Genomic DNA, 12037 nt, shown 5'->3' on the forward strand with positions numbered 1-12037 from the left:
TAAAATAGAATGAACAAAACTGCATAACTGATTTACCCACTGTATTTTATTTAAGCGCTAAAGAATCATATTATTTATTGTTAATAATTAGTGAAATACTGCATATTAATATTTTATATTCACCACTTGTACCCATCATGTAACAAGCTTCAGGTATGAGAAGCAGCTGGTTGAAGTCTGATTTACAGCAGCAACACGAAAAACTGCAGAAAACAAAACAAAACAGGGAAAACATATTACACATATGCTCCCTTCCTCAATCTAAGCAAGGACTTGACCATTTGGTAGACATGTGCGATTCGTTTCGATCCGAATCCAAATTCGGACTAAATTTCGTAAATTCAGACATTCGGATGCATCGGAATTCCGAATTACAGATATAACGAATGCAAACGAATACGAATTTCCGATTCCCGAAAAACGAAATAACGCAAATTCGGAATCACAAGGAAACGAAACAAATTTTTTGCCAGTGCACGTTTGGCTTAGTAAGCCAAACACAGGGTGTCTCCAAGCTTATTATTAAGCCTCAGGGCCAGAGTCTAGGGCCCTGTCATTTTTCAGGGAACAATCACCACACGTACACCTTTGTAAATGTAATATATTCCAGCTTACCAAACCTTAGGTGTGGTGACTGCATTAGTTTCCCTTTTCTGGCATATGTTTTCTTTATTTTCACCTGATTTTTTTTAAAGGTGGTATTGCCCACTCACTGTACTGTATCTATGTAGGAGCAGGGGGAGGTTTTCTGTAGTACACAGAAGAGAACTTGGAGGGCTGATAACATTAAGTCATATTTTAAATCACAGGAAGATACAAGGACACTGTATTTCTGGCAGAATCAACAAGTATTTTCTGTACTTGCCTGAAACAAAAGAAAACGAATGCAGCCACCACATCGAAAGACTGGTAAGCTGCAATATATAACAATTTGTTTTTAGGCTTAGACATACTTTTATAAATGCAGGCTCATACATTTTGGCCCTGCCTCCTATATTTATGATGAATATATCTAGACCTGCCATCTCAGTCAAGCAAAGGAATTGCATGGGAGATAATGTGTGAAATGCACAATGTAACACAAAATAGTGAGCTGTGAAAACCCAAATGACAGTATTATATACTGTCTGACTGACAGGCAGTGTAATTATTACATAACTCCTCCCTAGGGTTGCCACCTGTCTGGGCTTCACCCGGACAGTTCGGGTTACAGGCCAGCTGAAACCCAGACAGAAGATCTCAAGTCAGGGGGACAGGGGCAACCACGGGGTCCTGGTGTTCCAACTTGAGTGCATGGAGGAGCCACGGAAACGGAGGGACCCTGGAACTCAAGGAGCAGGGAGGTCTCTAAAACACAGGGTGCAGATAAGTCTTGAAGGGCGAAGGGGTTCTGCTTCAGGCAGATGTATTGCTCGATATCTCTCCTTACTCTCTCTCTCTGCGTTCTCTCCCCCTGCTGTCCCTCCTCACTCTCTCCCCTGGCTGTCTCTCCTTGCTCTAATAACTGTCTCTGCTCGCTCTCTCCCCTGGCTGTCTCCAGTGTTAACTTTTACAGCAAATTTCAATTCAGTTCAAGCCGTAGTCTTTTGTCTCAAAATGCCATTTAAGTTTTAGTCGTATTTTAGTCATCTCAATTGTTTTGGTGTTAGTCTAGTTTTGTCAACTAAATCTCCAGTAGATTTTAGTCAACTAAAATCTACTGGGTTATTTAACCACTTGCTGTCCGACCTGTTGTGAAAAAACGGACGGACGGCAAACTCACATGGGCGGGTTGCCGTAATTACACAAGGTTTTTTTTTCTCCTAGCGCGCGTGCACGGGCAGAAAAACCCGCCCATTCTTTACACCCGTTACCGGCTATTTGAAATACAGCCCATTTTTTGACCATTTCTTAAGGTGCAGGCTCCAAGGCTGTTATTTTAAACCTCACCATATTTATAAGTCACTGGCTTGGAACAAGTATGCAGCCGCGCGGATCCGCTGACATGAACGATCCCATACATTGCTATGAGGACTGTTCATGCGGGTCCGCGTGATCTGATCCGCTTCCTTCCCGAATTGCTCTCCGAGCTTTTTTTTTCCACGCTGATCAGCACGGTTTCCATACAACTTTCAATGGGGTTTGGGGAGTTTTTTTATTGCATCTCACCTCTGAAACGCAATTCAAAACCGCCTTTTTAGAAACCGCACTGATCTCTACCTGTCCTGGTGTGAATGGGGCCTTATCAGCTTTCAATAAAAGCTTTGTGCCAGTGATCAAACACCTGCTGACAAGCCTGAAGTACTCACATCACAACACAACTTTCAAGCAGCAGGCATTGTAGTCCACAGAGATAATTTCCCTCATTCAGGGCCAGTGCACACGACGTCCGGATTCTGTCCTGACCAGATCCTTGCGCTCCTGCACTAAAAATGCATCCCAATGCATCCCTATGTGTTTTATGGGCTACAGTTCTCACGTGCGCAGTGCGTTCAGGTCCAGACAGAAAAAATACTGCATGTCACATTTTGTCCGGTCAGGATACGGTCCAGAAACGCAAAACGCGTCAAAAACGCAATGCAGCTAACATACTGACAGCCCCACCCCACTTTACTGGAACGCGTAAAAAACGCGCCAAAAACGCATAGCACCGCGTCTGCAGATCTGCTCCAGATCCGGTCTCGACATTTGTGTGAAGTCTTGATGAAAAGGGTCTGTTTTGGATCCCCAAAACGCATTGGCTACTTTCCCCTAAAGTCCCCCTGACCCTAATGGAATAAAGTTTTATCGGGACTGGCACTTCAATTGCTACATTTACTGGGTTTTAGATGCTATCCATGGCTTCATTAGAGATATTTTTTTCTGCTTGTTTACCTGTTGCAGATTTCCCTTCACTTTCTATTTGATGAAACTGTTGTCAGCAGGACAGGAAGTGAGGTTAAAATTTCCCTAACAAAGCAGTAAAAATCCAACAAACGTTTCACTCCTTCCCTACTTTATCCAAAACTACAAAAGTATTTGGCTTGACATACACTTTTAAAACTTAAATGTATATGCCTTTTTTGCACACAAAGTATAAACAGAAAGCAAACACTTTATCTGAGCTTACCTTGAAAGCAGAACTTCATGAAAATATCAGCGACGACTTAGCAAGCAGCAATGGTAGGGCAATAAACACTTTGATCAGGAACATGTAATACACAAAGGTATACTAACAAAACAAAGAACTTGCTATGTAGAAAAAGGAGTATGCTGAACGTAGGCAAAGGTCATTATAACTGGTTGAATCTTATGTTTGTGTGGAGTTCCCCTTTAAAGAAGAAAACCTCAACTACTTGTTGTTGATCATTTAAAGCATGTATTTTTTTCTATACAATCCCACTTACTGTAAGATAAAGGCACTGAAGCAAATAAGAAACACAAAATATAGGAAAGGTTAAAGACAACATTTTATTTAACAAATTATATTAAGGATACACACTAATAAACTTACAAGGAAAATCCCCTTGTTAAAATACAGGGTGGCATGTAAAATAAATACAAAAGTATATATATATATATATATATATATATATATATAGTACTGCACATTTCCAGTAAGTTAAGGTCAAATGCATAGAGTATTGATAATTTCAGAGTTTTATTTTCTTAACTTTGCACTTTTCACAGCCTATATGGGATTTACAGGTGGGTAACATCATAAATAGCACATATTAAAATGTATGTATAACCAAAACATTTTTTTTCTTCTCAATTTTTATTGCAGTTTTGTCCTTGTTTATTTGTTATTTGTTCCTGTAACTATGTCCACCATCATTATGGGAAATGCAATATTTTAGAGATGTCACAAACAGGAAGTCATGCTAAATCTGCCAATGGGGATACCTGTTTTAGTAGTAACTGTTTTGGAGAGGTATTCCCCTCACTTCGTAGTTAATTTATCTTCCATCCTGTATCTTTGGGACAGGAAGTAAAGGGAAATCTTCGCAATGAGACACACAGCAGAAAATAAACTGACATAGGTTGCAACCATTCCTCACTCTATCCGAAACAAAAACCAATTGGCTTTACATACACTTTTAATATTTGATCATTTTGTTTGGCATTTTACATAACCAACAAAGGCAATCCAAAAAGATGTTATCTGGAACACTGATACTATTACAACTACCCTGAATATTAGCATAGCTTTGCACTTTGGCACATATCAAGCTTCAGCCTATATGCTTTCTTTTATCTGGTCCCTGCAGGAACATACAAATCAGATGAAATCTGATACCTGAATGGGTTCTGTCCACGCACTGACATTAAAGGGGGTCCAAAATGCTTTTGTAAACAACAGCTGGACTCCTGTAGGGTGCCAATCATAAAGAACCATGATCATGTGGGGTTACTACTAATCAGGGATTGAAATGTTGCCGCTGTTCAACCTCCAGAATGCTCTATGATCAACTGGTAAATATGTCTTGAATCAATGCCAATCTAAGCGATCTGCATTCTGTAACCTCCTAAGCTGCCCCTAACCTAAAGAGCAAACACTTCTGTTGCAGGTCAGACTTTAGCTTTTGTATCTGGCAAATCAGTAGAAGGTTTTCAAGAAATAACCTTCAGAAAAGTCAATCAGCTTGTTAGAATACAACACTAATTCCTCAGTTATACCACTGATGAGGAAATGTCCAAAAAATCAGCTGCATCTATGAGAAAGGTAGGCAGAGGCTATTATACATCAAGATGTCTTTGGCCATGGATGAAGGGGTGTGGGGGAGTGTTTCTGGAGGAGGGCACCCTAGAGGTTAAGCATGCCATGTGAAAGTTGCAGATCATGGCAAACCCCACCCACCCTCTGAAAGTGGCAAAACTCAGCTTTAAAGTATTATTTTAGAAACCAGTAAGACTTACAGTGTGAAGATTTCTGTCTGCAAAATATGCCCAATTCCAGAAAACCTGCCACTTTTTGAATAATTTCAGAAATGTTGTGGATGTCTAACTTCATTGTATGGTTTCCCAATTTAATGTCAACAGGCAGCATGTATATTGTGCTATTGTAATTAGATCTACAGATCATGTTCAGCTTTATGCCCCACTACTGTCACAGCACACAGAAATCGCATTATAAACAGTAACAAAATGTATTTCTTCTGAATGCCAGTTTCTTGACAAACAGGACAACATTATCACAAAAATTCTGTCAAATCATGACTCACCATTGAATACATAGGGCCCATATACACTTGCCCGTTCCACGCACATGTGCATTGAGTTAAGGAAGCCTATGCAAATGATTGAGTAGCCAACCCACCAGAATGGACAAAAAGAATCATATGTAGCACTTTTTTCTGCAGTGAACCACAATGCATGTCATGTGTGTCAGAGGTGTGTTCAAAATGGGCTGGGATGCCCATGAAAATGAATGCAATGCACTATCATGCGCATGGTGTATTAGCATGTGTTGCAGTAACATGCACATTACTGCTATGTAATAGAACAGATAGGTGTAAATGGGCACTAATAGTTCCATGTGTTAAACTGCCCAGTCCTCTGTCCTTGACTTTCAATACTCTAGGCTGCTGTGGTCACAGGGATAATAATAAAGTGTTTGGTGACACTTCATGTTAGCAGGACTGTACACCTTCTATGGTAGCCACAAACTTCTGTGACCAAGCCAGAATTCCCAAGAACAACTGAAACAACAAGCACCATTTAAGTTCATGTACTAAAGACCTTATTTTTGTTCCCTCCTTAAACTTACTTTGTCACAGCACATATGAAAGAGTATATACTATTGTTTCGATTCAGAGGACAGAAGAATGGTTTATAACGGAGCTAGTCTATTATGCATATGTACTATAAATATGATCATATTTATGATGCCTACTGTAGTCTTCCATCTCCTTTCTATTTACTGTACTTTTTAAGTGTACAGTCCAGACAGAGAGAACACAGTACAGAGAGATCACAAATGTGTGTATGCATGCACCAAATCTATGTAAAATTGAGATGTAGTGCATAAATGTACACGTTCATTTTCAAGACCACTCTAGAACACCAGGTTGAATCTTATTGGCTGCTATGGGCATTCACTCTACTTTTCAGTTCAGCTTGCTCTTCCAAATGTCATTTGAAAGCAGAATCCCTCTTGCTAGAATATTAGTCAAACTGTGCTTTAACCTGAAAATGCTCTGTTTTCTTTATGAGGAATAGAAAACCAGCAACACAAAGATGCATTTCCAAACTACAAATTAGGGCAGAAAATAAGTATTGTTACAGTACAAATTGCATCTTCATATTCAATTGCAAGTAATGGTTACAAATGCAGCTAAGGATAACTATACTTTTATATAACTTATTCCTACCTGCCTTCCCCATTTAAGCTATACTCACTTCTCATCAGTGGATGACTCAGTCCAGGAGTTGGGGGCCTATGCTGAACAGTGTGTTGGTCCCCATCTTAGCTGTTAATTGTGCCTAAGCAGTGCCTGAAAATTAAAATTTTTGCCTAGAATTACTCCTGCCAAATATTGTACTATTTCCCATGTGTCTGTGCACTCCTGTTGTGTAGCTTATTAGCTTTATAACTGCAGTGAGTTCATCTATTGCATTGCTGCTATTGACTGCTAGCCTCAAACGAGTTGGTATGAGATTTGGTGTTGTCACTACTGTGCTGCTCACTGTTCTCCTGAGGGCTTCTTGGAGAGAAAGCTGTACATGAAGACCCAAAGTGCAAGTATCTCCCTGTTTCTGTGGCCCTGTACTGTTTGCACCTCTCCAGCATTTTCATCAGAGTGGTATCTCTCACAGGAGGGAGAAAAGCCCCGCTGCTCTACCAAGATAGCTGCCTCCACACAGAGAGATTGTGTGGAACAAGCCATGGATGGTAGGTCACTAATAGGAGTCATAAAAGCAATATGGGTTAGGACATAAAAGACTAGTCAGACCTTTGCCCTCTGCTTGCTTTTTTAGGTCACATGATCCACAGAACAGGTCTTCTTTTGCAGAATATACAGTCTTACTCAATAGAGTAAAGAACAAAACCATTGAAGCCAATCAGAAATCACATTTTAATGATCCAATGTCATTAATCCATTTGGTTTCCATGGGCTGCTGTACTTTATACATTATAAATGAGCCTTGGACTAGTTCACCAAATGAGTCCAAATATGCAACATTATTGGAGGAGTAATATTTGTCTTTATTTCACATTGGTACGCTCTCTAGTATACTCCAGTCCCAATGAAACCACAACAAGTTAATATATTTCAAGATCAACTAATTCAGCAGGTTCATCATCTTATTATTAAAATTACTGAATACATTTCTTTTAAAGTCCATTTAATATTTAATTAAGAGTCCAGCTCTCACACAGTATTGTATTACAGCCTGCAAAACTGATGCTCATAAACCTTCAGCGTTTTTAATTTAAAAGTCTAATTACAAGAAATCTGTAACTTATGAGATGTATCCTGTTATGTGTTTTCTACAAAAATAATTTTACATGCACAACAGAACATCTGCCTCATACTCTGTGTCATACATCTAATCTGTAAAATCTGCCTTGGCATTCATAGAACAATATCAGATCTTATTTGTGCTTTCATTTCATACACAAAAGCAGGGCTAAAATGCATTTGCGCCAAAGAAGTTAAGCAGGCGGCTTAGAAGAACATTCTTTACTTACTAAATTAGAAACTTTGCATCATAAAGGTTCAGTCCATGAAAAACGTATTTTAGTTATTGGCCAAGACTATAGTGCTGAACTGAAAACTGTCTTCTTGTATCTATTTTAGAGGGGGGTGGTCCCCATTGACACCCCTCTTCCCATGGTAGTATATACAGTATTTGCATTATGCAGCCTTTCCTATTATATCTGCTTTTCTTTCTTGATCTGTTGTCAATGGGAATGAATCTCAAAGGCATTGCATTGGGTAAGCTCTCACTTTTCAATGCATTTGACATGCTTCTACCACAGTGACCTTTTAAAGATCAAACTTTATAAGTACAATTGCTGCTGATCACATACATGAAATTCAAACACGTTATAAAACATGTCAGCTGCAATATACATGCATTGATCAATTTTTCCTGTAAAAAACAAACAAACAACAAAGATGAGATTCTAAGTCCAAAATTTTCCGGCATTTAAACCAGAACTGATTGGACAATGAATAAGTGGCAGTAAATTGATGAGGTCATCCCTGTACCCTCCCCTCCTATAGGCATGTCTGCTTTGTGAGGGACAGCATTGTAGACTCCCCTGGCCCTCCCTCTTCCCAAGTTCACTGCTATGGGTTGCTGAACACCGCTGCTACACTTTGCCTTACTTTGTTAAACAGGCACATTGGTGTCTGAGACGCCTTGTCCATATGAATAGTTAATATGTACTTCATAAAACACCAGGAGTCTGTAGCTATTTTTTGCAATGCATAAATATACACAAAGCAGCAGAAGATGTGAGGGAGAAGGGGAGTTAGTTCAACAAAGGCTAAGACATGTTACTAATAGAGTCGTTTTAGGCTGGGTTCACACCATTTTCCGGACCAGATCTGGAACACATTGCGTTTTTGCTGCTTTGTTACCGCGATTTTGCCACGTTTGGATTTTTTTCTTTTATTTTTAGCTTAAAATGGTCTTACAGTTGTGTTCCATGCATTTTTAATGTGTTTCTATGCGTTCCAGTGCATTACAGACATCCATAAATTCTGTAGCACTCCTTACCGGAAATCCCAAGACAATGATGGGTGCTTGAAATGACCGCGGATGGCGCCGCACATGGAACAACTTCAAATACAGATGTCACCAGCCGAGACTCTCAAGCGCTTCCGGGGCCGTAGGACTAATCTGAGCCTGATGAAGGGGACCCTGTGCGGCCCCGGAAGCGCTTGATTTTCTGAGTGACATTTTTCATTAAATGGATTTGCACTGAGTTGAGAGTCTCGGTGTGCTGGTGACATCTGTATTTGAAGTTGTTCCAGTGCATCCAGACCAGACAAAAAAAGACATGCAGTATTTTTCCGGTCTGGTCTGGAACGGACTGCGCTGGTGGGAACAGAGGCCAGAAAAAGCATAGGGATACATTTTGGGTCCGGAAACAGTCTAGTCTGGTCTGGAGGTAATCTGGATGTGGTGTGAATGGGCCCTGAATCCCATAAAATATAAAAACCAAGGCCACATTAAATAAAAAATGCATAGCTCTGCAGGTCTTAAAGAATAAAAAAAGTAGCTCCTGCTGCAATATCTTTAGTGATTTACACCCGCGGACTCACACTCAGCATTGACCCACTTACTGTGAGAGCAGGGCATCAAGGACACATCAACAAGCTGCCGTGGGCTCACAAGAGAACAGTCTCAAGAATGGGACCATATAATTGGTGTTGTATTGTCACCTGCAGCTTTGAGGAACCTCCAGCTGCTGGAGGAATAGGACCTATGATGTCACCTAACAGCAATAAAGACAGCAGGATAACAAAAATGGGTGGGGTAGACCCAGAATGCTGGACTTGGACCTTAGAGTGTATGTTTCTGCAATACATTCACATTTCCCCATGTTTTATCCCTAGTTCAAAGACTATCAAGTACATAAAAAAATCCTGTTGATCCAGTAATCTGCCAGAAATGCACTTAGCTCTTAAGCCATTATGTGGGCTGTAAACTCACACCAATTTTGTGTACTAAGTGTTCAACCATTCCCACTCTCAGATCTCTACAACATAAAGGCTAAAAACCTTTAGCCTAATATAACCACTAGGAGGGTCTAACAGACACTTTAAGATAACACAGGACATCTGCAGAGGACAGAGGTCAGCTGTGAATTTTTGAAATGTATTTTTGCACTTTTGCAACAGATATAACAGAATGCTTTCAATAGTATATATAACAGACCAAAAGGAAGCAAATAAGAGAAGTTCATAGTTATGCTTTACATACACTAAGGTTTTTTTTTTTTTTTTTTAAAGCTAAGACGCTATTGTAATGTTTCTAAAACAAACTCACTGCTATTGTTTGCTGCTGATACAAATGATGCTTATTGAAGTTCTATTTTTTTTAATTATACATGCATAATGAATGTAGGGTTGCTGGCTTTTTTATAACCTGAAAAGCTCAAAATGCTTATATATAAAATTCCTGTAAATACATATAAAATTCCTGTTACATACCATATATCACATGTGTGGACGGCTAGGTACGAACATTGTCTATAGGATCTAATCAGCTGTTAACTTTCATTGCCTAACCTACAGTAGAAAACAATGTCAGATTTGATGCTATGGGCAACACCTCATTCCTTCCTTACATTCAATCTTTCTGTATTAGTCCCATTATCCTGAGTTACAGCTTCCATAAAAGCTACATTTGAATATCAGCAGTTAGTAACAACAGGAAGTGACCCCCACCAGTGGTGGAAACTATAACTCTTGGAAGAAGATATTATTTAGTACACATTAAGAAAGTACAAATAGACTGAATGTATGTGAGAAAGAACATTTCAGTGGACTTGGTTGCTTTGTATAAATCTATACATATACACACACCTACACCCCCCTTTTTCTCATGTGTCATACATGGAGCTACCATCTTTTAAGTGGACATAACAATTGAAAATTAGAACAGCCCACTTACCATAGAGAAAGCTCACTGGTGAGAATTGCTGTTGAGAATTTTGTTTGCTACTACATACACTTCCTAGTGTGCACCAAAGACACCTCATTAGCTCTAAATGATCTATTGAATCTCTTTATCAAAGCTCGTGCAATTATAGGCCACTGGGTCTTTATGACAATTTGCTTTAAAACAAAAGTCCATTCATCCAAATGCTATACTCTCCTTTAGAAAATGTAAAGGCATTTCCAGAATACCTATCTTTCCTCTGACATCCAGAGAATTCAGTTACTTATTGGTGGCAGTCATATGATCTAAACTAAAGGTTTTGGAGAGTGATTTTCTGGTGGAACCAGGCAATCTAAACTCTGACACTCCTTAGCAGTATTCAGCAGCCTTGTTCAAATACTGAGGAGAACAATTTCCCCAACAGTTTGAAGAACGTGATGTATTACACACTATTCAGTGTGCTGGCTGGATCCCAAAAACATCACTGAACAGAACGTTAAAGGCAAAAGAATCCAAACACGGATCCACACCACAGTTTATCTTAACAAATGTAATTGTATTATAGTCTGAAAACCAGCTGGAGACAAAGTGACAAATTACACAGTTTAAAAAGAACCCTAACCCCTAAAAACATATACAGTATATCCCGCAGAATGCATTCTTCACCTCATCACACTCTATGTATGACAACCTTTACAGTATTCCATAGGGGATTTCACTCATATCCATATTGAAAGACCCAGTTCCCATTCTAGTGGTAGCAACACATAGATGACATTACAAAGAATCTAATATCTATACAATATTAAAACATTGCAAAGCAGTGATTAAAAAGACAATGCAGCAACAACAGGTGTAATAATTAAAGTTGAGCTCTGGGCAGATATAAGAGGCACACATTAACGCAGCTCTGTAATCATTAACACATCATTGAATACATTTTTTAATGCAAGCAGTGTAAGTATCTGAATTTGACTTGGGTGTTTGCCGCTTAGAGTCTACTATACAGTCTGTACAGCAGAGCTCAGAGAGGGCAGGGAGAAGCAGCACAAGGTGCCAGTTAGGTGTGTTGTAGTGCAATGAGCAAGTTGATAGGTGGAGACAGCAGAATGACAGAGAGATGAGCTCATCGGCATACTGCTTCTCCTTTCACAAGGTGGAGTGGAGACCGGCAAGTGAAACTACTGCAAGGAAAGATCAGGCCCTCCTTCATGCTAGATAGGGCTGCAGTGTGGGGCAGAGCTGTGTAATCTCTGGACTGGATGAACAGAAATACAAATTTAGCTGTTTGCCTTAAGTTCAGATTTAGGCCTTGTTCACACCAAATGCAGAGCAGATCCGCTCAGGTTTCCGCACACGCAGTGCAGTGGGTTGTGCTGCGTTTTTGATGCGTTCCGGGTCGTTTTTGGTAAAAAAAAATAATTTGTTTTAGTTTAACATGGGCTTCCAGTGCGTT

At 39.6% G+C, this 12037-nt stretch overlaps 1 protein-coding gene across 2 annotated transcripts in view; it reads right to left on the reverse strand.

Moving 5' to 3' along the window:
* Positions 1–1911: 1911 nt before the first annotated feature.
* MVB12B (multivesicular body subunit 12B) overlaps positions 1912–12037 on the reverse strand; it is a 184350-nt gene continuing 174224 nt past the window's right edge. For both annotated transcript variants that reach the window (XM_018560211.1, XM_018560213.1), the window contains one exon: positions 1912–1924. The gene's annotated coding sequence lies outside the window, so the exon portion shown is untranslated. The remainder of the gene's footprint in view (positions 1925–12037) is intronic.

This window comes from Nanorana parkeri, unplaced genomic scaffold, assembly GCF_000935625.1.
Source record: "Nanorana parkeri isolate BGI_ZX_2015 unplaced genomic scaffold, ASM93562v1 scaffold440, whole genome shotgun sequence".
NCBI classification, from domain to species: domain Eukaryota; kingdom Metazoa; phylum Chordata; class Amphibia; order Anura; family Dicroglossidae; genus Nanorana; species Nanorana parkeri.